At 39.4% G+C, this 25,994-nt stretch overlaps 1 pseudogene; it reads left to right on the top strand.

Annotated features, from left to right (window-relative positions):
* Window positions 1-10,515: 10,515 nt before the first annotated feature.
* On the top strand, window positions 10,516-25,709 carry LOC134601491 (NXPE family member 3-like; annotated as a pseudogene).
* Window positions 25,710-25,994: the final 285 nt, after the last annotated feature.

Genomic DNA, 25,994 nt, shown 5'->3' with positions numbered 1-25,994 from the left:
ATAACGATTATAGCACCTATATGGGACTTATCTTTATTTGAAGATTTCTGTGTTTATTTTACGACATCTTCTAGATACGTACATGTCCCATTTATGAGCATATACTCTCTCGCCTTACTCCTTTTTTATTATATATATATATTTTAGTTTTGAAGGTTTTTCTCAATAGTTTTTCTATTTTATGTTCTATGCTATTAAAAGCTAAGTTTTAATTAACCAATATATACATACCCACCAGGGGGCGTCCAACTCCTACCAGACCCACAAGGTCTGTTTCTCTATATTTCACTAATGTGAGGGTTATCCCCTATCCCGACCGCCCCAGACACACACTAAGCTGATTCCCTTCGGGGCATCTAGCTTATCTTTTCTTAATCTTTAGAGGAGCAAAAAATGTAAGACAAATACTTACCTCGAGATATATAGATGTACCCAATACCAATTTTTAAAATACACATAGAAACACAAATAAAGGGTTCCACCATTGAGTAGAATGCATGCGATGCAAAAATTGGAAAGACAAAATAAAAAAGTAGATACCTTTAAACCTCGGATGGGATCAAAAATGTATACTATTGATTCACTTATCACGTCATTCCAAAAAATTTGTTTATTTGCTCACATGTCCTTGTGGATTACAATATGTTGGGAAAGCATCTAGATGCCTGAAAACAAGGATACGAGAGTATATTTATAATATTACTTCATTTTTTAAATTGCCACGGTGGACATCCCACTGGACTCCAATTTTGTGTCATCCGGTGGATTCAAAACCACTGGGGAGGCAGCAGTCTGGAATCGGCGTTGAGCTGTTGTGAGATGAAGTGGATATTTAATTTAGATACTTTGTTTCCCAGCGGACTCAACATCGATCTTGAGATGTCTGCACTCATTTAACCATCCCGTTTGATTTCATCTCCTGTTACTGTTATTTTTAATACAGATTTTTTATATGGAATTTTTATATGATCTTTTATATCGATTTTTAAAATGGATTTATTATATGGATTTTTATACCTTATCTTTTTTTATATAGTTTTCTATTTTTACACACACACACACACACACACACACATATATATATATATATATATATATATATATATATATATTTAATTTATCTATATCCTCTATGTCATATATATATTCTTCCCCTGATTTTTCATTCAGATTTTGTCATTCACGAATCTGAATTATGAATCTGCAAACTGTATGGTAATTGATGCTATTACCAAGATTTATTTAAATTGAAAAGGTTATAATTGTGCTTTTATATTTCTCTATATATGTTATATATGCAATGCTCTTAACAGATGAAAGTCCTATTTCACAAAGATTCTGATATACTTAACGTTATGGACTGCCTTGCCCTATTCCAACATGGCTCTATCTATACTTCCGGGATGTCTTGTCCATAAGAGGATGTGGACGACAATTTCGCTATGCCGTCATGATGTAATTAAGCCAATTGCCATCAAGGCGCCGAACGAAATCGGAGGAATGTGGAAATGATTATGGAATACGAAAGCGGCGCCACATTTAATTTCCGGAAGGACATAATAAAAGCCAGCACGGAGAAAAGTCCAACATACACTTTGAAAAAGGCCGATCCAGGTTGAAACGCGTTAGAATTTGTGGACTTCTACCTAATTTTGTTTATAGCTTATGTAGCTGCTGTTATTTTTTCATTTTTATTAAGTAAAGTTTCTTCACTTCTACCCTATTGGATATCCTCGTATTTATGTGGTACCAGAAAGGAGAATCCTAAGGAGTGGAGCAGCCAGCCAAAATAAGCTTATTATTCAACTGCCTACATAGCCAGAGCCTGCTTGTTGTGGCTCTGGAAAGTGTGAGTGACCCCTTACCTCTCTAACTGATCATTATTTGCTGCTATACAGTATTATGCTATGATTGTCTTTATATTGTTTTTACAGAACAATCAAGAGGTTCTACACTCATACGAATAAGTATTTATCACTATGTGCTGTTGACCACTCTTGCACCCCTTATAATTCATTTGTTTTTATATATGTATTTAGTGTAATTTGAGTGATTTTAGAGTAGACACTGGGGGTTGTTGCATTTATATTTGCCAATCCACCTCTATTTTATAGTTTCTTGGATTTTGTATATGATTAGTCTCTATGCCAATAAGAAAATCAGAAATTTCGATGATCACCCAATCTGCAGTTCATAACAAAATCAGCCTACAAGTCTCGCTGACATATTTCATAGTAGCAGCATCTATATTTGTTATAGTAGGAGCACTGCTGAAGATCAGATCGGAAAAGGAAGATCAGATCGGACATGCGAGGCTATTCACAAAAAAAAAAAAATTATAAGTGATTTTCAAATTTAAGGTCACGTTAATTTAGAAAAAGTCATCTATGTTTTCAGTTTAGCTAGTCTGGAGTTAAATTAAAAATTCACTTTAAATTCTTACTTCTACCAAGTTTTAGTTCCAGTCACTAGAAAGCCGCGAACCTGAGGGGAACATTGGTGTAGGACAGCCTTTCATAGTAATCCCAACTCTCCCCCTCAACTTGCATTAAGACATGTAGTTCATGATATATTATCACTAAGGTGTCTATTAGTAGAATCGCATAATCAATTCTTTTAGCTTTAGCTTGTTTTGTTTTCTTATCTTTTTTTGGCAGAGAGCATATGATCTAGACCAAATTTTTTTTTTCCCTCCACCCTCCCGGTTCCTACAACCAAAGGGGGGTAATATCTCATGGGGATCATATACGGGACTGTAAATTAAATATTGAGGGGTAAACCTCAATGCCCACCTCTTTAACTCCACCTGTGGCCAATGGGTGTGGACTATTAAATAAAAAAAATTGGGGAGGGTAGAGCTAGGTACAATACAAATATACCTATAAAATGCATAGAGCTAGGTACAATACAAATATACCTATAAAATACACAGAACAGGGCACACACGGTTTATTGCAGCTACGTTTTTGACAATGGAAAAGTTGTGCTGATGTGAGCGTGGGGTCCAGGTCAACCCCAGGTATGAAATCAAACTATTCAAAAGTTATTTTGTTACTTACAATGGGGGGGGGGAGGGGAGGAGGGGTATCAGGGCAAGGCACTAATGGCATCAGAACCACTAAAGCAAACTGTAGTGGTTATGGTGCTCGGAGTTTCTCAGCAGCACGAGAGTTAATTATGTGGCGGTTGGTCAGCGCTTGCTAGCCAGCTGCAAATAAAAAAAGTAAATCAACAAACAAATAGATAAATAAAAATCCTCTAGGGATCAAAAAGACCCACCTACTATCCGATGGCGCACATTGCATTGCAGACGAAGAAACAGGTTAGTTTAATTAGATACCCGCACAACATGTGCTGATGATTTCCCCATATACCTAGCCCCTCGATCTTGCTTCTTTCCTCCTAAATAAAATCACAAATTACCTCTCTTCTGCCCCTATCTGTTAGAATGCCTGTATCATGAAACTCAAGCCTTTCTAAAACGGGTTCTTCTTGTTCAACCTTCAACTTCCAACAGGGCTCTATAAGCGTTAGTAATACTAATTCTCATGGCCATGAGAACTGACAAAACTTGAATGGAAAGTTTCCCATTTTGTCACGTTTTGTCCTTTTGACCCTTTGCTACGAGACAAAGCAGTCCCTTTTTTTGTTTTATGATATTTTTTTGACTTCGTTACAATTCCAGTGAAATTCCAATGTATTTAATATGACCATGTCATGCAGAACATATCTTTATGAAATCCTCACAAATACTTTTTTGTTTGTTTTTGTCACTTTAATTCCGACACTGTCATTTTAACTCTACTCTAGTTAAGAATGTTTTTAGCTTGTTTACTGTTAGAACTTGAGTGTATATGTCCTACCACATTCTTATCTAGCCCAGATCACACCTCTACTGTTATTTATCTACCTAGACCAGGACAACGGTGTTCTGTGTAAACGTATATCTGTTTAATCACACCTCCTACAGTTTATTCCCATGTGCTCTTGGACTAAGTTCTTGATACCGATAAATACGAAAAGTGCAGAACATTGCACACGATGTTTGCTAAGTGACTCCTGTACAATACCTTACGTTTCGCAATTGTGTTTTATTTGCCTGTATACCACTCATAGCACGTAAAAAATAAAGAATATAAATAATTCTGAGACTTTTTTCCTATTGCTGTCAGCTATGTTCTTTTCATTTTTATTTTTACTGTAGATATTTTTATGCAGTACAGACCTTTTTTTTTTTTCTTTTAGTATAGTAGAATAAAAAAGTAGTATTTATATATTTTTATTACCATATTCTGATAGGAGCCTAAGGAACACTGAGAGATAAGTGGTGTTAGGACTATTGAAATAACTCAATAGTAAATGAGTTAAAGTTATGTTCTTTTTTTTTTTTTCAATTTCAGGTGTCCAAAGACCATGTCCCCAATAGCTTAACTTGCAACCACGAACAATAAATAAATGACCATTAATAAATATAGTTATACTTGAAACCCCAAATCCATGGAAGTGTCCCTGTCCCACATAGGTCAGCAATGTAAATCATTGCAGTTTTTGAGAAACTGGAATAATTACATTGCAGGACTAAGACTGCCTCTAGCGGCTATCAATCAAACAGCAACTAGAGGCGCTTCCTGGTTGCTAACGGACTTTTGGTCCCATAAATAATGCTGGATGTCCTCACGCTCTGCTTTCTTATTGGGAGGGCCTAAAGCTCTTGTGGAGTTCGCTACACATGCGCATTAGCACCCCCATCAGATTACTTCAGAGAAGGCTGGAACCAAGTGCTGAAATCAGACAAGTTATTATTATTATTATTATTATTATTATTATGATATTTATAGAGCGCCGTCAAATTCCGCAGCGCTTTACAATGGGTGGACGAACAGACATGTAGTTGTAACCAGACAAGTTGGACACACAGGAACAGAGGGGTTGAGGGCCCTGCTCAATGAGCTTACATGCTAGAGGGAGTGGGGTAAAATGACACAAAAAGGTAAGGATAGTATTAGACTAGTGACAGTTGCAGAAGAGGATTCAGTCGGGCGCTATTAACAGTCTAATTGATACGCTTTTATGAAGAAGTGGGTTTTTAACGATTTTTTGAAGGAGTGGAGACTGGGTGAGCATCTAACGGAGGAGGGAAGCGAGTTCCACAGGAACGGTGCAGCCCTCGAGAAATCTTGAAGGCGAGCATCAGAGGTGGGAGTACGGGCAGAAGATAGACGTAAGTCTTCAGCAGATCATAAGGGCCTAGACGGGACATACGTGTGTATAAGGGAGGATAGATAGGTGGGAGCAGCATTATGTAGAGATTTGAAAGCAAGAACCAGAATTTTAAATTGAGCTCTATATTTTATAGGAAGCCAATGTAGGGACTGACAGAAGGGTGAGGCAGGGGAGGTGCGGGCGGACAGGAAGATGAGCCTCGCCGCCGCATTCATTATGGACTGTAACGGCGCAAGTTGGGAGCACGTAAGACCACTGAGAAGCGGATTACAGTAGTCAAGGCGAGAAAGGACAGTGGAATGGACCAACACCTTAGTCGCATCTGGCATTAAGTAGGGGCGGATGCGCGCAATGTTTTTGAGATGGAAATGACAGGATTTGGCGATAGATTGAACATGAGGCTTAAAGGAGAGGACGGAGTCAAAGAGAACACCTAGGCAGCGAGCCTGCGTGGTGGAGCTGATGGTAGCACCGTTGACTTGGAGGGAGGGAGACACAGGAGTAACAACACTTGAGGGAGGAAAGACCAGAATTTCAGTTTTGGTCAAGTTTAGTTTAAGGAAGTGGGCAGCCATCCAGTGACTAAAGCATTTCTTAAGCCTTTAGCAGCTGGGGAGAGGGGGTTAAACCATGTTTCATTTTGTTGTCATCTTAGCAACATACAGTTGCAAGAAAAAGTATGTGAACCCTTTGGAATGATATGATTTCTGCACAAATTGGTCATAAAATGTGATCTGATCATCATCTAAGTCACAACAATAGACAATCACAGTCTGGTTAAACTAATAACACACAAAGAATGAGATGTTCCTATGTTTTTATTGAACACACCATGTAAACATTCACAGTGCAGGTGGAAAAAGTATGTGAACCCCTAGACTAATGACATCTCCAAGAGCTAATTGGAGTGAGATGTCAGCCAACTGGAGTCCAATCAATTAGATGAGATTGGAGGAGTTGGTTACAGCTGCCCTGCCCTATAAAAAAACACACAACGGTTCTGGGTTTGCTTTTCACAGGAAGCATTGCCTGATGTGAATGATGCCTCGCACAAGAGCTCTCAGAAGACCTACGATTAAGAATTGTTGACTTGCATAAAGCTGGACAGGGTTATAAAAGTATCTCCAAAAGCCTTGCTGTTCATCAGTCCACGGTAAAACAAATTGTCTATAAATGGAGAAAGTTCAGCACTGCTGCTACTCTCCCTAGGAGTGGCCGTCCTGTAAAGATGACTGCAAAAGCCCTGCGCTGACTGCTCAATGAGGTGAAGAAGGTGAAGAATCCTAGAGTGTCAGCTAAAGACTTACAGAAGTCACTGGCAAATGCTAACATCCCTGTTAGTGAATCTACACTACGTAAAACACTAAACAATAATGGATTTCATGGGAGGATACCACAGAGGAAGCCACTGCTGTCCAAACAAAACATTGCTGCACGTTTACAGTTCGCAGAAGAGCACCTGGATGTTCCACAGCAGTACTGGCAAAATATTCTGTAGACAGATGAACCCAAAGTTGAGTTGTTTGGAAGAAACACACAACACTATGTGTGGCAAAAAAGAGGCACAGCACACCAACATCAAAACCTCATCCAAACTGTGAAGTATGGTGGTGGAGGCATCATGGTTTGGGGCTGCTTTGCTGCGTCAGGGCCTGGATGGATTGCTATCATCAAAGGAAAAATGAATTCCCAAGTTTATCAAGACATTTTTCAGGAGAACTTAAGGCCATCTGTCTACCAGCTGAAGCTCAACAGAAGATGGGTGTTGCAACAGGACAATGACCCAAAGCAGAAAAGTAAATCAACAACAGAATGGCTTAAACAGAAAAAAATACGCCTTCTGAAGTGGCCCAGTCAGAGTCCTGACCTCAACCCGATTGAGATGCTGTGGCATGACCTCAAGAAAGCGATTCACACCAGACATCCCAAGAATATTGCTGAACTGAAACAGTTCTGTAAAGAGTAATGGTCAAGAATTACTCCTGACCGTTGTGCAAGTCTGATCTGCAACTACAGGAAATGTTTGGTTAAAGTTATTGCTGCCAAAGGAGGTTCAACCAGTTATTAAATCCAAGGGTTCACATACTTTTTCCACCTGCACGGTGAATGTTTACATGGTGTGTTCAATAAAAACATGGCAACATTTCATTCTTTGTGTGTTATTAGTTTAAGCAGACTGTGATTGTCTATTGTTGTGACTTAGATGAGGAGCAGATCACATTTTATGACCAATTTGTGCAGAAATCCATATCATTCCAAAGGGTTCACATACTTTTTCTTGCAACTGTATATTATTTTAAGTGTTTCAATGTTGCAGTATTGTTCTACATTTTCCTAGATATATGTATGCGTGTATAAAACTTGTGGTGAAATATTTTGGTTCGACCAAATTGATTTGCCTGTGCTTGTGCACTAGTTTCCTGTGCTTCTATGGGATTCGCTGAAATTTTCAATCTTGATGATCTCAGCCAGGGAGGTGGAGCTGCAGCAAAAAGACCAGGTAAGATAGGTTAAACTGCTTTTTTAGTGCAGTGGGGGGCACCTACATAGGTAGGGGGAACATGTTTGTATTCATAACACTGTAGTGTTTCTTAAATCATGTGTATAATATATTTATACCCTTGGAATAAATTATTAGATCATTCACACGATTTAAGCAATTAAAAATAAAATTAACTTATTGCCTCTAGGACTCCATATGTACGCAAGGACAATGTCAGTAGATTTTTTGTCTATACTATTTAAAGAATATATAACTATGTTTATTTGTGGTATCTTGGCGACGAGTACCACCACATGCTGATATAAGGGTTCCCTTTAGGGGAGAGGGTATCTTGTTCTTATCTTTAATAAATTACAGTCTTACGTTATGATATCCTTTCTTGTATCTCTTTAAGGCACAACAAATACTGTGTTATACAGTGTATCAACAGACGCTGGATCATAGCTGCTAGACAAGGTTAGCCCTAAAGAGACTATTACCCGAAGACTTTTGGACCCTCTAGCAGTTTTAACGATCATTTGAAATTACACACACTGTGGCTTATATGGTTTTATTTATTAAGGAATAAGAATGCATATATAAGTGTTTGTATTTCATATTAATATTGATCACCTATTCTAAGGTTTTCAAAATATAGCGCTTACAATTAATTTTAAAAGTACCACTTGAATCTCGGCACCCCAATGCTGTAAAGGCAGTTTATTGGTACAGAGTAAACACTGCTATGTTTCAATAAACTACTTCTTCCAATAAACTTCCTTTACAGCATTGCAGTGTGCGGATCATAAGTCTTCAACTGGTGTCTAATTTGCTGGGCTGGTGCTGGCCCTGGGTACGGCAAAGCACCAAGCTCGTGTGATTTGAGTGCAGTTCCTTTTCTGTTTTTGTAGTAAAGTTATTCTACTGACATTCTATTGTTTCTTTGTACCTTATATGATTGCTATATCATTTATTCATGCTATTTGTTGTCAGTGTGTCTTTTGTTTATATATAAATTTGCAATAAACTGCGCTATCTTGTTTCTATAATAGGGTGGGTTAATATGTTACTAATGTATGAATTTAAAGGCTTTAGATGATTCTATTGAGTGTTGAAAGGTTTGATGGGTTTATGGTTTTATGGCTTGAAAGCCACCTCGGTACATCGTAAAAGTGTTCAGGAATGCCTTCAAATATAAATGATTTATCATTGTTTTTTTGTCTCTTTATTGATTTCACCCTATCCATAAGTCAGATGTCCATTATTCCAGTGGCGTTGCTAGGGTGGGGGGGGCCAGAGGGGGTCATGGCCCCCCCTACATCATGCTGTGCCCCCCCCCAGCCCCCTCCAAATGCCAGCAACTTGCTGGCCATGTGTTTAAATTCTATTCCCTCGGGCTGTCATGCAGGACAGAGCAGCTGGAACAGTGCTGGGTGTTTTCAGCACCCAGCAGCTTCCCCGGCACAGGCCCCGCCCCCAAACGAAGCCCCACCTCCCGCACATAAGCCCCACCCCTTCCGTTAAGCAGCCGCCCATGCTGCTACTGGAAAGGATGGAAGATGGCTGCCTGACCACCAGCAACAGGCTCCAGTGACAGGTAGGCTTAATGTGCTTGTGTGTGTCTGCAAGTGAGGAAGCTTGTGTGTGTGTGTATTGACTCAGCAGTGTGTATGGATTCAGCAGTGTGTGTGTATGGACTCAGCAGTCTGTATGTGTGTGTATGGACTCAGCAGTCTGTATATGTATGTATGGACTCAGCAGTCTGTGTCTGTGTATGGACTCAGCAGTGTGTGTATGGACTCAGCAGTCTATATGTGTGGGTGTATGGACTCAGCAGTCTGTATGTTTGTATGTATGGACTCAGCAGTCTATATGTATGTGTGCATGGACTCAGCAGTCTGTGTCTGTGTATGGACTCAGCAGTCTGTATGTTTGTATGTATGGACTCAGCAGTCTGTGTCTGTGTATGGACTCAGCAGTGTGTGTGTATGGACTCATCAGTCTGTATGTGTGTATGGACTCAGCAGTCTGTGTGTGTGTGTGTGTGTATGGACTCAGCAGTCTGTATGTGTGTATGGACTCAGCAGTGTGTGTGTATGGACTCGGTAGTCTGTATGTGTGTATGGACTCAGCAGTCTGTGTGTGTATGGACTCAGCAGTGTGTATGTGTGTGTGTATGGACTCCGCAGTCTGTGTGTGTGTGTGTGTGTGTGTATGGACTCAGCAGTCTGTATGTGTGTATGGACTCAGCAGTCTGTATGTGTGTATGGACTCAGCAGTCTGTGTGTGTATGGACTCAGCAGTCTGTGTGTGTGTGTGTATGGACTCAGCAGTCTGTGTGTATGGACTCAGCAGTCTGTGTGTCTTTGTGTGTGTGTGTGTGTAAGGACTCAGCAGTCTGTGTGTGTGTGTATGGACTGTATCAAGGGAAATGTGTGTTTTTTAAATAATCCTTGGTGGAAAATAATGAATTCTCCACCAGGGATTATTCAAAAAACTAAAAAACAACACATTGTGTCGGGGGCGGGGCTGAACATGTGGCAGGGGCGGGGTCAAACTGCGGTGAGGGCTGGGTTAAATGTGCCCCCCTACTTTTGTCCCTGGCCCACCATGTCCCCCCCCCCTAAAAATGAATCCTAGAGACGCCACTGGGGGAGCCTACTGTATAATCTATTAATATTAGCAGTCATAATATGCAGAAAATACTGCTATACTGTTATCCTGATGTAGGTGGAGTTGATTAGCAGGTTTTTCTATCCCTACCTGTGCCCTTTATTACACAATTTACAGCTCTTGTGAATTCAGTTACAATGGGTTGGACTCAGATGATGTATGGAACCCTGTTCTGCATTTTGATAAGCATAGCAGGGGTAAGTAATTTGATACAAGGGGCATGTGTATATTTGTGTATTAGGGCAGTTCACTTTGGTTTTTAATTAATTTCACAAATGTTTAGCAACATGTATTTAATTTTTCATTACAAGAGCTGTATTTATAAAAGTATTAAATAGTATCTATCTCCATGTTTTAAGTTTAGCTGAATATTCAAATATTTGTTTTTCCTAACATATTAATGCTTTCTTATTGTAGCATAAATTATTGACATGATAACGTTAGTAAGAATTTTTTTTCTCAAACTGAAGCCAGTATCCACAACAATAATTTCATTCAAAATGACAAAAAAAAACTAATCTTAAGAACCTTAAACCGCAAATGACATTATAATAATAAATCATGCTTGCCTGGACTTCTGATTGTTACTTACTCCAAATACGTTTATTCTTTAACTAACCACAACAGCAGCAGCACTAAAAAACTGAAACCTTGTTAAACTAATGAAATTCCCATTATATGTATCAATAATTGAAGGGAGACTGCTATCAACAAGATATGCATTTTATTTTGTAATATTTGTAATATAAGTTGTCGTAAAAATATTCCTTTATTTGTTTTTACCCTTGATTTAAGAAAAAAGAAAAGTTGCATAATTTACAAACTGTACATATTATACAGAAGAGATTGTATACCATATTTTAAACCTGCCTCTAGTTTTATTTAATGACCTTAAGATGGAAAGAGTAACTTTAGGCTTTGAAGAAATACATTTGGTTCTTTAAAAGAATAAATATAGTACGGCTATCCAGCAATCAATAACCTTCCTTGGTGGATCAGTCTAATATCCTCAGTAACGAGACACAGACATTAAGTATTGCTTACACTGTACATGTTAAACAAAACAAATAAGCATTCGTATAAACAGCATATTTCAGATAAATGTTCAAAGGTTAAATATATCATAAAAAGCGTACAAAAAAAAATAAAATTTCATTGATTGTCAGAATGGTCCGAAGCATTTTCCATTCTCTACCTTTCAGAAATACAGTTTCAAATATGTACAATTTACCTAAAAAAACAACAACTGCATTTAGTTTTTAAAGATCTTTTGATACTATATAAAAATGTTAAATGATAAATTATAAATTATTTAAAAATTGTTAAAAAAAACAAGCAATAAGAGGAAAAGAAAATACATATTTGCATAAACATATTGAGCATAATAATAATAATTACTATTATTATTATGATATTTATAGAGCGCCGTCAAATTCCGCAGCGCTTTACAATGGGTGGACGAACAGACATGTAGTTGTAACCAGACAAGTTGGACACACAGGAACAGAGGGGTTGAGGGCCCTGCTCAATGAGCTTACATGCTAGAGGGAGTGGGGTAAAATGACACAAAAAGGTAAGGATAGTATTAGACTAGTGACAGTTGCAGAAGAGGATTCAGTCGGACGCTATTAACAGTCTAATTGATACGCTTTTATGAAGAAGTGGGTTTTTAAAGATTTTTTGAAGGAGTGGAGACTGGGTGAGCATGATGTAGCTAACACACCTCAAAATAGATAATGTATTTGTTACAGTTTTGTAAATATTCCATGCATAGTGTAATCCTTTAAGCTTTCAAACTCTGATAGGCTAGAGATAAAAGTGCAATAGCAGTCACGTCACTGGGCTCATAAATGCTAAATACGCCTATATGTTTTTAACTTCCCTTAAAGAATGAGGCAATTGTACTCACATTCTAATACACGACCTGGAATTTGTGTTATGTGTTTGTTCAAACATAATTTACCTCTTTCGTATTAAACGCACCCAGACTTATATCCTTTGTTCAAGATAAACAGGACTTTATTTTAACCCCTTAAGGACCAAACTTCTGGAATAAAAGGGAATCATGACATGTCACACATGTCATGTGTCCTTAAGGGGTTAAAGCGGCACTGTCATGGCCGAATCCCGTTTTTTTAACCCCCCCTCCCGACTCCACTACATCTAATTGACCCCTTAGTCACCCCCAAATGTCCCTAAGCCCCCCATATTACCAATTTTTAATCTTCATTTTCTGCCCCGATCTATATTCAGGGCGCCACCATCTTTGTGTGGGTAGAGGAAGTCCCTGTAGGACACGAATATAGAAAAAATCCAGGTACTCCAACGAATTCCAAAAAAGGCAGTTTTATTGGACCCAAGAACTAGCAAGCAATGTTTCGACCCCTTAGGGCCTTTGTCAAGCTACTAAAGCACATACATCACCAACAATATATAGGTGTATGAAACAATTTAACAAGTGATTATATAGGTGAAATAACTCTAATTAATTGATAACATAATCAATCAATAGATAAAAACATAATCATCTCTCCAATCATCATCTCACATATTGGGGATGTCAACAAACACAGGTTAGCCCAGCCAATAGGACATGAATTAAATTATTATTCAATTCAATTATTTAATTATAACCAAGGTATTTCAAATTATTTTAATTAAAAAATCACAAATTAATATAATTGGAAGCACTAGAGCAAAGCATAGTACTTACATTTCCGGGTAAAATCACATGGATTCAATCATGTGACCACATCTGACGTACCAGACGTGTTCAATTACGCCAGTCACATGACCGAGTTCGATCACATGACCGGGTTCAATCAAGTCACCATAGCGCTTGAGGGAGCATGTGTGACATAGTACAGATACAACACGCATGCGCGGTACCACGCATGCGCAATACGGCATGCCCCCAAATATAGATGAACTAAGGCACATAGATAATGCGCACGCGTAGCACAACGCAAGCGCAAAAATATATCTCGGCCAAAGAAGAAAAAATCTTGAATTAACATTTGACAAAAGTCTCACAAAGAGACATTAAAGTATTCTTAAATATGTAATTATAATTCTATGTTTCAAAGAGATTATGAGGCTGATCTGAATCCTGTTATAATATGACAAACCCAATAGTGGATCACATGTAACAAAATAGAATTTATTACAAATAATGACATATCATCTAACTTAACAATAATTTAATAGACGAGTAAATCACATATCCCTTATCAAATCATGAATGACATAATTAAGATATCTCAATATTCTCCATAATTTTCATTATCTTGTTTACCATAATAAACATACTTATGTGAAATTGATACTAATTCACAGTGATGGATAGCACACAATGCAATATATAAAAGAAAGTGATGACATAAAATGAACTAATAATAATATAATATTTTTATATTGAAATTGTTATACTTTAAAGTATTTAATAGTGTAAAGCACCAAGTGTAAGATAGGAGGAGGAGGAGGAGCAACAGGGTGAAGAAGAGAGTTAAAATTCTGAAATCGTCGTTTGGGTTTGCGGGAGAGTGTGGTCATGAGGGTATTGAAGTAATTTACTTTTGCAGAGGAAAGAGCCAAGCTGTATGAGCTCAGCATACATTTATACTTTAGAAAGGTAGATGCAGAGTGAGACTTTTCTCCAGCAGCGTTCAGCAGTTCTGGATTCAAAGATACTTCAGGATATTCAGTTCAGCGTACTCAAGAAACTTTAAATATTCAGTCCAGCACATATGCCCTCTCTCGTTATTCTAATTTAGTCATTTTCTTTTTTCTTGTCGTCTAATTTGTTCCTTTGTCTGACCTCTGGCTGCCCATAAACATCATATCACTCCAGGGATACAGACTTGTCCTTTTTGAATCTTCTGTGCTCACAACTCCATACATCCAGACAAGTGAGGAAGAGTTTTGAAAATATTAAAACGACAAATGTGTGTTCATAAAAAACACAGTATTGCAATGCCCATCATTAACTAATGATGCTGAATAATACGTCATGATACATCTTTGTGATGGTGTGCATTCTCTCCCTGTAGGCCTACAAAGATGCTTTTGAATCAAAAAATAAAGGAAACATATTACTAGGCTGTGTCCCTGGTACAGATACTCTTTTCAAATAGTTTTTATTGAAAGAGTTAAAATTTTACAATAAAATGAACAATCAATATGAGATAAGTAAAATATTGGCACAACAAACAGATGCTCTAAGCATAAATTAAATGATGTATGTTCTGCAAAACAATATTGAGCTGTATACTAATCTGAAATGTCAACCTGCTCGTAATGTATCTGCATTCCACTTTCCTTTAGTGTTCCACAACTATTGAATTTTATTTTTCAGTTAGCCTACAGGATGCTGAGAATGGAGTCTGAACAATATCTGCCACCACTTCCCAAAACATATAAAAAAACATCTAATCTCTCTCATGATGTGGAGTCTCACCATCAAGAGACAGACAATGAATTTAATGAACTTTTAAAACTATTACACTGGCCAACACCTCCAGTCAGTAACCTCAACTTCACTCTTTCCACCAGTCCCAAAGAGAGTAGATATCAACTTGTGAATAAACGAGACACCTACAGAGTTGGAGAGATGTTAGATGTTCTCATCACAGCCAAGGATCATCTTGCTCACCCAAAGTCCTATGGAGGAGACCTCTTCCTGGCTAAGCTACACTCTCCAAAGCAAAAAGCTGGAGTAACTGGACTTGTGAAGGACTATGGAAATGGGAGCTACCTAGCAACGTTTCTCCTGCCATGGCCTGGGCAAGCCCAAGTCAGCATCCGGCTTATTCACTCCAGTGAGGTCATCTCAATACTGAAAGACAAAAGAGATAGATATCCAGAAAAGGTGATTGCCACTGATTGATCATAGGTGGTATCTTGACTGCCATTGATTTATGAAAGGTGTTTAATCTGAGCTCAAACTATTAGATCGATTGTAAACTCATTTTTCATTTTTTTTAATCTAATATGGGTAATCATGAATACAGCACATTACAGAAAAACACTTTATCACAACAGTAAAAATTTTATTTATGGAGAAATTTATTTTGAGCTTGCAAACTGCATAAATATGAGACGAAAACCATAATTTCGTTTTGTGTTATGTACCATACCTTGGTATGATAAACCATTAATAAGTTAGAATTGATTTAATTTCCACCGTTAAAGGCTTAATAAAAGTCAATAAATATCATTGCAAATAACAAAATATTATTAATTTGTATGTAGGGGATTAATTAGTACAGAGTGCTATCATGGGTGGCACCTATAATGTGATCTCACAGTCTAAATTTTTTATGTGATTGTTAGGTTGTACAGCTGTATCCCTTTTTATATATATATATATATATATATATATATATATATATATATATATATATATATACACACACACACAATGATTTATATGGTACCCATCTAGGAAGGTTACCCAGGGAAGCTGTCACGTTATCGAGTTAAGTTGTATTTATTTCTTTTTCACATGTTGGTTTGCTGCACATAGCACTTTTGTGTAGTGTTGAGTGTTTTTTGGTTTAGAATCTTGCTTGTTCAATCCCAATGCAAATTAACCAAATTAACGAATGGTACCAAACGAAAATTCTTTCTGCAACCCATTTGTTTTTTCGGTAATTCAGTATTTTCTATTCCTTTTTGGATGAAATTAACAAAAAATTGACAAGTTAATTTTCATTTTATTTTTCTCTGATAATTATTTTTTTCTGAAACACTTAATCTGGAGCTATTTAGGTGAGGAGTTCATAGTTTTGCTTAGGAGCTAGTGTTATTTATTGAGTTCATCTGAAGTGTGGTCATATTTCTGTTTCTGTTTTGTCTGTGTAGGTAAGGAAAGGATATAAGTTTAGGCACGTCGTTACCAGAGATATGAGAAATAGCTCTAAAAGGGAAATTACATTCACTGAAACATAACACCAATACACTGCAAACTGATTTCAGTAAAGCTACACATGATATTTAATTTAGAATCTCTTTCCTGTGAATAGTTCATAAGTGTTTGTATTTAAAGTTCTGGTTCCGTTCCAGGTCTTTTTTCGTGGGTTTTTCCAATTTAATGGATCCAGTGAAGTAACGGAGTGTAATGTGGTTGTGTCAGGAAAAAATGTCTGTAAGTACATGGATCCAGTGAGTGGTGACACATGGCAGTGCGTGAAGCCAAACACTCTGTCATGCGACTCTTGGATCTATCACTCCATGGGTGGATATCGACAAGTGACAAATTCTACTGAGAATGTTCTGATGGGTCGGTGAGTAAGAATGCATTCTAATAATCAAATACAAGGATGACCACACTGTGATGCAGGTATCTCATAAAAGATCACACACGCAAATTAATAGGAACACATCAACTCAGGTCCTGCCTGATAGACTAGTGCATGGCAGAATAATTCATTTTGGCCAGGTGACGGAGAGTAAAAAGAAATTTCGGGACAGCAGAATTTTGTGCATTTGGCAACTTGACTTCGAAACTGAGTCATACAAACCAAAAGGATGCAAAAATCATTGTACTGCAAAATAAATACGCAATGTGAAGTCTATTTATTTTAGTAAACTGATTAGCACATTTTCCGGTCAGTTTTTTCACAGCTGAAGTGAGAAAAAGAATAGCAGTAAAAATGGGTTAGATATATTTATTAAATATATGATATATAAATATAACTTTTTACAGCTCCTTTTTGTTGTCCCTCAAATATTCACTGTCAATAAGAACATTTAGTGATTGTCCCTTAGCAATCAATCTTCTGTTCTCCATACTATCAGCTCTTCTTTTATTTTTGTGGCAACATAAGCAGAACTCCAAATCATGAATCACATGACCATGCAAGATTATCTTCACCATTGATTCCATATCAATGACCTCATTATAAGGGAGTAAAGCACTCGCGTCTCTTTTGATTAAACCTATAATTGTCTGCTCTAGTAAATCACTATGTATTGAAGAGGATTCGGTTCGACTGCTGTCCTGTGACCACACTTAATCGACCCTTTCTGCAATCTATGAAATAACCCACCTATCCTATTTCTTTTTCTTACTAATCGGAACATACCTGGATCAGTGTCTCCAATCATTGTTAAGCCAATCAACAGTACTATGGGTAAGATGCTAATATAATTGTTAATATTTTAATATATGTTTAAAATGGAATGAGGCAAAAATTTGATTCTTTGTTAAACTAACTTGAATATGCCCACCCAGAATCCTTTGCAGTAGTAACATCGCTGAAGATTTGTAATTCCTGTAGGAAAAGCAAGTCTTGACTGGTGTGCATATCTTTGTTTTAACATTGTATTCACTATCCATAGACTTCAGGTGGAAGGGGTTTTCAATCACAAATATTTCCCCTTTCGTAACCTTTTAGATTTTTTCTATATCTCTCTTCTGTGAAAATCTGAACGATAACATTTCAAACCCTAGAAACGTTTGGAAACTCAAACAACGTACAAACTCCCCCAATCCACTCCCAACCCTCCAATGTCAAAGTGGACAACCAAACCCCCATGCCCTTAACAGTTATTTTGTCAGTTGCTCCACCACCCTGATTGCCAAGCTAATAAATGACACTCATCCTAAAACTACAAATGTGGATCAGGCCCCACTAAATTTGCAAAGACCCAATATAGACAAGTTCAATTTTATACCTGCACCTATTAGTGTCCATTAAGAAAATCCTTAATAATCTAAAAATGAAAAACCAGTCTGGACCTGATCAAATCCCCAAAATGCTGTTCAAACTCAGTGCGCCGGCAATTGCTAAACCTGTCACAAACCTAATTAATGAATCCTTAGTGTCTGGATTTATACCAAAACTTCGGAAGACTGCGAGAGTAGTGCCTATCCATAAAAGTGGTGACACTACTTTGGTTTCTAACTATCGCCCAATATCATTGCCCCCAGTATTATCAAAAATCTTAGAAAATTGTGTCCATACACAACTATGTCCATACACAACAATCAAACTGAGTATTACCAACAATCAAACTATCTGACCCCTGATCAATCGGGCTTTCGCCAGAATCACTCCACTACAACTGCCCTCTTAAAAGTTTGCAATGACATCCAAACTGGCATGGAACAAGGAGACCTAACTGGAGCTATTTTCCTTGATTTTGCTAAGGACTTGACACACTAGATCACGACATTCTACTGCACAAACTAAAAAACTCAGGTATTGGTGATTGTTCGCTAACCTGATTTCGATCATATGTATCAGATCGATCGCAATATGTGTCCATTTCTGACATCGACTCCCTACCTCTCCCAGTCACGTGCGGTGATCCCCAGGGTTCCATTCTCGGCCCCCTACTATTCACATTATTTACAAATGATCTGCCTAATGTCTGCAAATCCTCAAGTGTACACATGTACGCAGAGGACACAGTAATTGTCATATTCTTGTGCAGGTCCTGACGTCTCTTTTCCAGTTCAAGTTTAGTTAGTGGTTCTATTTTCTTGCTTTTCCTGGAAGGTGAGTTTGACTGTCTTTTTGTCTGGGTTTTTCCTTTTAGGAGGATTGCTGGAACTTGAATGAACCACACTTATTATGGCTTTACATAATTCCAATAAACACTCGGCTAAGATCTTCAAAACATCAGTTAACCCTGAATTCTCCTGTTTAAGGCCTTTAAATTCTGTCATGTGCAGGTCAGATAGGAGACTTATGCCTGGGTTGACTTCAGGTACTTTATTAGTGATTTTAGACATATTATGAAACTTGAGGTAAAAAAAAGAATTTAGGTAATATGCCACAAAACAGGATACTTGCCACAGAACAGGTTACTTGCAAATAATAAAGAATGTCTGTAATTTCCAGGTAGGGTTGTAACAAAGGCAGGTAGGGTTGTAACAAAGGCAGGTAGGGTTGTAACAAAGGCAGGTAGGGTTGTAAGAAAGTGACAGGCTGATTACAGAGGCATGCTCGTAACAGTGGAAGGCTGGTTACAGAGGAAGGCTGGTTACAGAGGAAGGCTGGTTTGAAGTATAGGTAAGGGTGGAGCAGGCTAGTGTTAGGAGCAGGTTTGAAGGTAAATCTGGAGCAGGTTCGCAGGAGCCATTATATGAAGCGATTCAGGTAAATCACCAACTTCAATGTAAAGGCCAGTGGTATTCTCGGGTGTGGCCTTATGTAGGTTCTGTAATTAGTCCTAGGCAGGTGAGGACTGAGGTGACTAGTGACTAGGGAGGCCACTAGTGGTGGAGAGCTGTAACTTCTTTTAAAGGAACATAAATAAATGAAGCTAAAACATAGTTGTCAGGATACGATCCTAACAGTAATTCATGCAAGCAAATCCGTTCTACCGCAGCTTGAGTCTGTGCTCCAAGACCAGTTCGTAGAGGTAGAAAAGTGCATTTGCAAAAAACAAACTCTTCATAAACACTGACAAAACACAATGATCTTTGGAACAGTACCTAAATTACACAAATTACACAATTCCCACCTATCCATTAAAACTAATTCAAATAGCACACTGACCGCACTCCTCTTTCAAATACCTGGGTATGTTGTTCGACCTCAATCTATCTTTTGTCCTCCACATAGAAAAACTTGCATCTAAACTTTATCCAAAACTAGGTGCCCTGTACAAAAACAAATCCTGCCTAAGCCCTACAGTAAAGGAAAAGATTGTACAGCAAATGCTGATGCCAGTCATTGATTATGGGGATGTAGTATATGCACCTGCACCGCAAACCCACCTTTATAAACTTAATACATTATATAACTCGTTCTGACGCTTTGTGCTACAATGTAATTACAGGACCCACCATTGTGACATGCTAAAAGAACTAAACTGGATGTCGCTGGAATCCAGACGCACCCTTCATCTTTCCAGCCTTGTGTTTAATAGCTTTTCTGGGAAGCTCCCACCCTACCTGAGCAGAACGCTCTCCCCGGCTGTTCCCACCTCCTATAACCTCCGATATAGTACCAACACTTTATTTAGTCTACCTCAATACAAAAACAAAGCAGCTCGATCCTCCTTTTCCTACAGAGCAATTATGGAACACTTTCAAATCTTCCCCAGGCCTAAAATCCTTTAAAAATCCCTTGAGAGATTCCTCTCTACATACCTCAAAACAGAGTGCACGTGTTATGGTTGATGATATATTTCTTACCTGTTCTATGTTAAATTTTGTATATATTGTGTATTAATATTGTTTTTGTATTTTATTGTATCAATGCAATGTTTTGTGGACTCAGGACATACTTGAAAACGAGAGAAATCTCAATGTATCCTTCCTGGTAAAATATTTTATAAATAATATAATAATAATTATATATATATATATATATATATATATATATATACACACATGCACGCACGTGAAGTGAATGACATGGGAAGTGGAATATGGTGAAGGAGATTATGGTTAAATGAACAAGTTAGAGATGAAAGCTCCAGTAAGAAAGATAAAAGGACAAATTCTTCTTCCCGGTGTCTATTTGACTTATTTTTTCTCTTCACTTTCTTTCTCTTTCAAACATCAGGCTATGTAAATACATGTATTTCATTTATGTTCTATTTCTCTCTCTGTGTGACTAATTCCTACTCTCTCTAACTGTCCCTCAGGCTTGACCTCAAACCTCACCATCTGTAAGACTGGACAAGAACCACCACAACCCTCTGGATATTATTATAAAGACATCTGGACTTCGCTGGTCTGTTTGGGGAAACATTTTCCTCGTCCATCCGATGCCAGAGACTGCTTACGGGGGAAAGTTATACACATGTTTGGTGATTCCACCCTACGACAGTGGTTTGAATATTTGGAGAAGTTTATCCCAAGTGAGAGACATGGAATTACATTAACTGGGCATCTATGGGATTAGTGAGAGGTTGAGAAGGTTGAGTAAACCGTGAGAATATGAGTTCGCAGAGTAGTTAGAAACCAAGATATTTCCTTAAGGGTCAAAATTTAATCCACAATTATTAAAAACTTTTCAGATGTATGATCCACCAATGAGTCATTTGGTGTTTCTTAATCAATAAGTTTTATGTTAGGATAATGTCCCTGTTCATTGTTTCTATCTTTCTTAGTAATTTCTGGCCTATTTAGGAAAACATATTTCTAACAATCATAAACAAATGCAGATATGTTGTTACACCTGTTTTAATGGTTGTTTTTTTTATTCTTTGTTTTGTCGTGCTGTGAGTTAGAAAATATAGGGTTAACATACACATCAATGTACATTACAGTGTTATACAGTAGTCTTTAAACAGTTTGTGTGTTACAGCTTAGCACTTTTCAAAAAAAATATTATTTAAACTTAACATGCATGAGTGGTTAGGCGGTATTAGGAGACAGTAGTGAGTTTACTTACGTCTGTTGGATAGTAAATAGCCTTATCTAGGTTGTGTAGTGGCAGTGGTGGTGTAATCCGGAGTGGGTGCTTTATGTCAGGTATTCAGATGTATACTTTTTGTCGTATGGGGAGCGATTTAACAACCCAGGAGTTGTGGGGGGGGGGAGGGGATTGCGCAGTGGCGTACATACCAGGGTCGCAGGGGTCGCGGCTGCGACCGGGCCCGGCCCACCAGGGGGCCCGGCCGCCCCTGCGACCCGGTATGTAGCCACCTGGCCAGCCTCTTCTCCTGGGGGGCCCTAGAGCCGGCCACCTCCGGGCCCCCCTAGGCTGGCCCTGCTGTCACCCCACGGCCGGTCCTGCGGGCGCGCGAGGGAGCACTCTCCCCTAAGTGCTTCCTTTTCAGCTCCCTCGCGCACCGCACTGATACCGGAGCCGGAAGATGACGTCATCTTCCGGCGCCGGTATCAGTACGCGGCGCGCGAGGGAGCTGAAGAGGAAGCACTTAGGGGAGAGTGCTCCCTCGCGCGCCCCCCAGCCTGACTGTCCGCCGGGTGACCGCCCCCCGCAGGAGCCCAGCAGCACCACTGGACCCCAGGGAATCCCCTCAGCACTCCAAAAGGTAAGGAGGCTGGGGGGATTAAATAAAAAAAACAAAAACGTGTGTGTTAGTGTGAGTGTGTGTGAGTGTGAGTGTGTGTGTTAGTGTTAGTGTGTGTGTCTGCTAGTGTCAGTGAGTGAGTGTGTCTGTTGAGTGTGTGTCTGCTAGTGAGTGTCAGTGAGTGTGTTACTGTGTGTGTCTGTTACTGAGTGTGTTTGTGTTAGTGAGTCTGTTTGATGTCTGTTAGTGAGTGTGTGTTTGTCAGTGAGAGTGTATATTTTGTAAGTAAGTGTGTATGTATGTCTGTCGCTGAGTGTGTCTCTGTCAGTAAATGTGTGTGTCTGTTAGCTAGTGTGTATGCGTCTGTTCGTGAGTGTGTGTGTGTGTCTTCAGCACTTACCTTTCTCCAGCGCCGGACTCCCTTGGCGCAGGGGATCCCTCCGCCTCTCAGCTCCGAATGCGCATGCGCGGCAAGACCCGCGCACGCATTCAAACCGCCCATAGGAAAGCATTACTCAATGCTTTTCTATGGACGATCAGTGTCTTAGAATCGCGGAAGCGCCTCTAGCGGCTGTCAGTGAGACAGCCAATAGAGGCTGGATTAACCCTCAGTGAAACATGTTTCTACACCCAGACCACTTCATTGAGCTGATGTGATCTGGGTGTCTGTAGTGGTCCTTTAAGTGTGTGTGCATCTGCATGCACTGGCGTACATACCGCGGTCGCAGGGTTCGCAGCCCTGCAACCCCTGCGACCAGGTGCCCGCCGCAATGTGTTGCGGCCCCGGCCCGCCAGAGTAAGCGCGGGGGGGTTGGGGGGGCCCACGGATCAATTTTCGCACCGGGGCCCCATGGGTCATGTGTACGCCACTGGGTTTGCGCACTGTGTTACATTACACCTCATGTTGTTACGCTAGTGGACCTGGTCCATAACAGTGTATCAACAGTAGAGTCAAACTGTCAATATGGTAGTCGGCAGCAATGAAGTAGAAAAGTAAAGAGAAAGTACCAAAAAAAATAGAACTGATAATTTTCTATAGCCTTTGATCAAGCTGGGATAGGAGACTTCTCCTTCTAAACCCGTCAAGTGGCCAGAGGGTCTTCTCGTCTGGTTCTTGGTGTGAACAGCTCAATTGCCGCCGGATTCAAGATCAGGGAGGCGTTCTGGCCAGGTGTGGTTGTCGTCATATTCGAGAGACCTAGAGTTGATGGTAGCGCAGGGGCTTCAGTTCCTGAAGGTGATTTTGTGTGTGGCAACTTTATAAGTGACGATGAGGTTTGTCACCCCCTGCTGTACGTAGGTGGCCACTGAGGTGCTGAGTGTCTTCCTCCACTGTAGCGTAGCTTTAATAAGGTCTTGGTAAAAAGTCAGTTGGGACTCTTCAAAATTGAGAGGGGTCTTACCCTTTATCACAGCCATAATGTGACCCTTGTCTTCGGGTAGGGTGCATAGGATGATGACATCTCCAGCAGGGGCTGTAGGAGGTTTGGTTGATGTGGGTAGGTGGTATATCCTCGCAAAGGTGAGTTTCATTGTCACCACTGGAGGTAGTATAGATTGCATGAGCAATAGTTGAGCAATAGTTCCTCTTTGGCAACGGAGGCCAGTATGCCTTGGATTTTGATGTGGTTACATCGGTTCTTGTCTTCTTGTGCTGACAGTTGTGTTGAGAGGACTTGTTGGATGTGCTGTAGTTGAAGGATAGTCTCTTTTAGTGTGGAAGGTTCACCCCAGATCACCTTTACATCCCCCTCTATGTTCACCACTTTCTCAGTGATTTGTTGCATGCTCGTTTTAAGGGCAGGTAAGTCTGCAGCCAGGAGACTTTGTTTATTCTGCAGCATATATTGTAGTTGCTGCAGGTCCTGCATGGTTGCAGGGTCCCCTGCAGTGTTGTGGTCTGTGGCTGTGAGGCAACTTGTGGTGTTTGCTCCTGAGGATTAGCCCAGGGGTGTATTGGGGTGTCTGGAACTTCCGTGGCCGCCATCTTGCTGGAGCATGGTACCTATTTCAGGCTGTACAGCTGCCGTTGGGGCTTCTGTGATCTATGCCCCATCTCTGTGACTGTGTGGTTGGTGCTGCACTGTATATGGTCTCCGGTGACTTCTAGGCAGTTCCGGCTGAGAATATGTTCCAGGCTGTAGAATGCTGGTGTGAGGAAGGCCCCAGCTCTGCACTTTGGCATAGCCTGGTACGGGGTGTACAGGAAGGCCGTCGGGTGGTGCAGTACTTATTCCCCCATTCAGGTCTGGTACATTTGTCCCTGAATGGCTTTGTCAAGTTTAGATTTTAGGTTGATTGAGACGGGAGCAGTCAGAGACGGCGTCTGGTCCGTCTCCCTGCTAGGCTCCGCCCACATACCTTTAATTTTTAATGTCCACTTTTATGTTGATAGAAGAATTGCCACACTTTTTCTCATCTGCCATCCAAGTTCTGCCATCCAAGTTAGGTTTCTATGAGTCTGGAAGTTAAGTTAAAAATTATGTATAGCTATCATAAAAAATATTTATATAATATACAAGAAGAATTAAATTATGCATCAGCCCTAATTTGTTTCTGTTTTGTCCCTCTAGCCCTCAAAATGATCGATCTGCATGTTAATTACAAATCAGGACCCTTACTAGCAGTAGATCAAGACTCGGGCTTGGTAATGTACTGGAGGGCACATGGACTACCCCTGAGGACAAGCAAGACAATGGTATCAGACCTGCACTATGAAGCCGCACATATAAATGGGATTGGTGGTGGACCTAACACTATCATAGTTATGACCCTCTGGGCCCACTTCACCACCTACCCAGTTAATGTCTATTGGGAAAGGTTGTGTCGGGTCCGTAAAGCTGTTGCCTCTCTACTTCTCCGTAGCCCTCAGACCACAGTACTCATCAAGTCTGCAAACACAGGTTACAAGTCAATATATGGTAGTGACTGATTGTCTCTCCAGCTGGATATTTTAATGAGAGCCGCCTTCAAAGAGATGGCTGTCACTGTGTTGGATGCCTGGGACATGACTTCTTGTCATTACCTACCTGATGGCATTCATCCCGGGCCACCCATCATCAAGAACGAAGTTGATCTCATGTTATCTTATATTTGTCCCCAGTGAAACAGAAATGAATAACATTGCCTTGCTAAAAAGAAACCAACTATTTGGATTGACTTCTTCTTTGTATGCACTTTAGGAAAATGGTATGAATATGAAACATACACATCGATCATGGCTTTAAAAATACAAATGTCCCTAGACATAGTGTCTTGTAGGAGAGCTAATACTTGGAATCTAAAAGGTGTTGGATGAATCCCTTTCATTTAGAGAGTGAACATATTTGAAGTAGTTAATCTTCTCACTAGAGATAACCAGAATACCAGTGTAGGAATGCAATTATGTAATATTTTAGGGGGGTTTATTGAAGAGTATTTTAGGGGGGTTCATTACCATCACTTCTTTCTTCATATTTGCACAAGCGGACAAGTCTCCAATTGCCATAAGGACCTTGTTGCTATATAAGGGGTGGAAATATACCTCACAGATTTTTTTAATATATCATTGACTTTGTTGCAGCTAATGGACACTTGTTTTAATCAACATTTGTTTTGTTATTATGGTTTATAGAGTTTTTAAAGTTAGCAATATGTTTTTATGCACAATAAATGTTTAATACTTTATATTGCTGTA

Source organism: Pelobates fuscus, chromosome 3 (genome assembly GCF_036172605.1).
Source record: "Pelobates fuscus isolate aPelFus1 chromosome 3, aPelFus1.pri, whole genome shotgun sequence".
NCBI lineage: Eukaryota > Metazoa > Chordata > Amphibia > Anura > Pelobatidae > Pelobates > Pelobates fuscus.
This window is presented reverse-complemented; position numbering and strand designations above follow the sequence as displayed.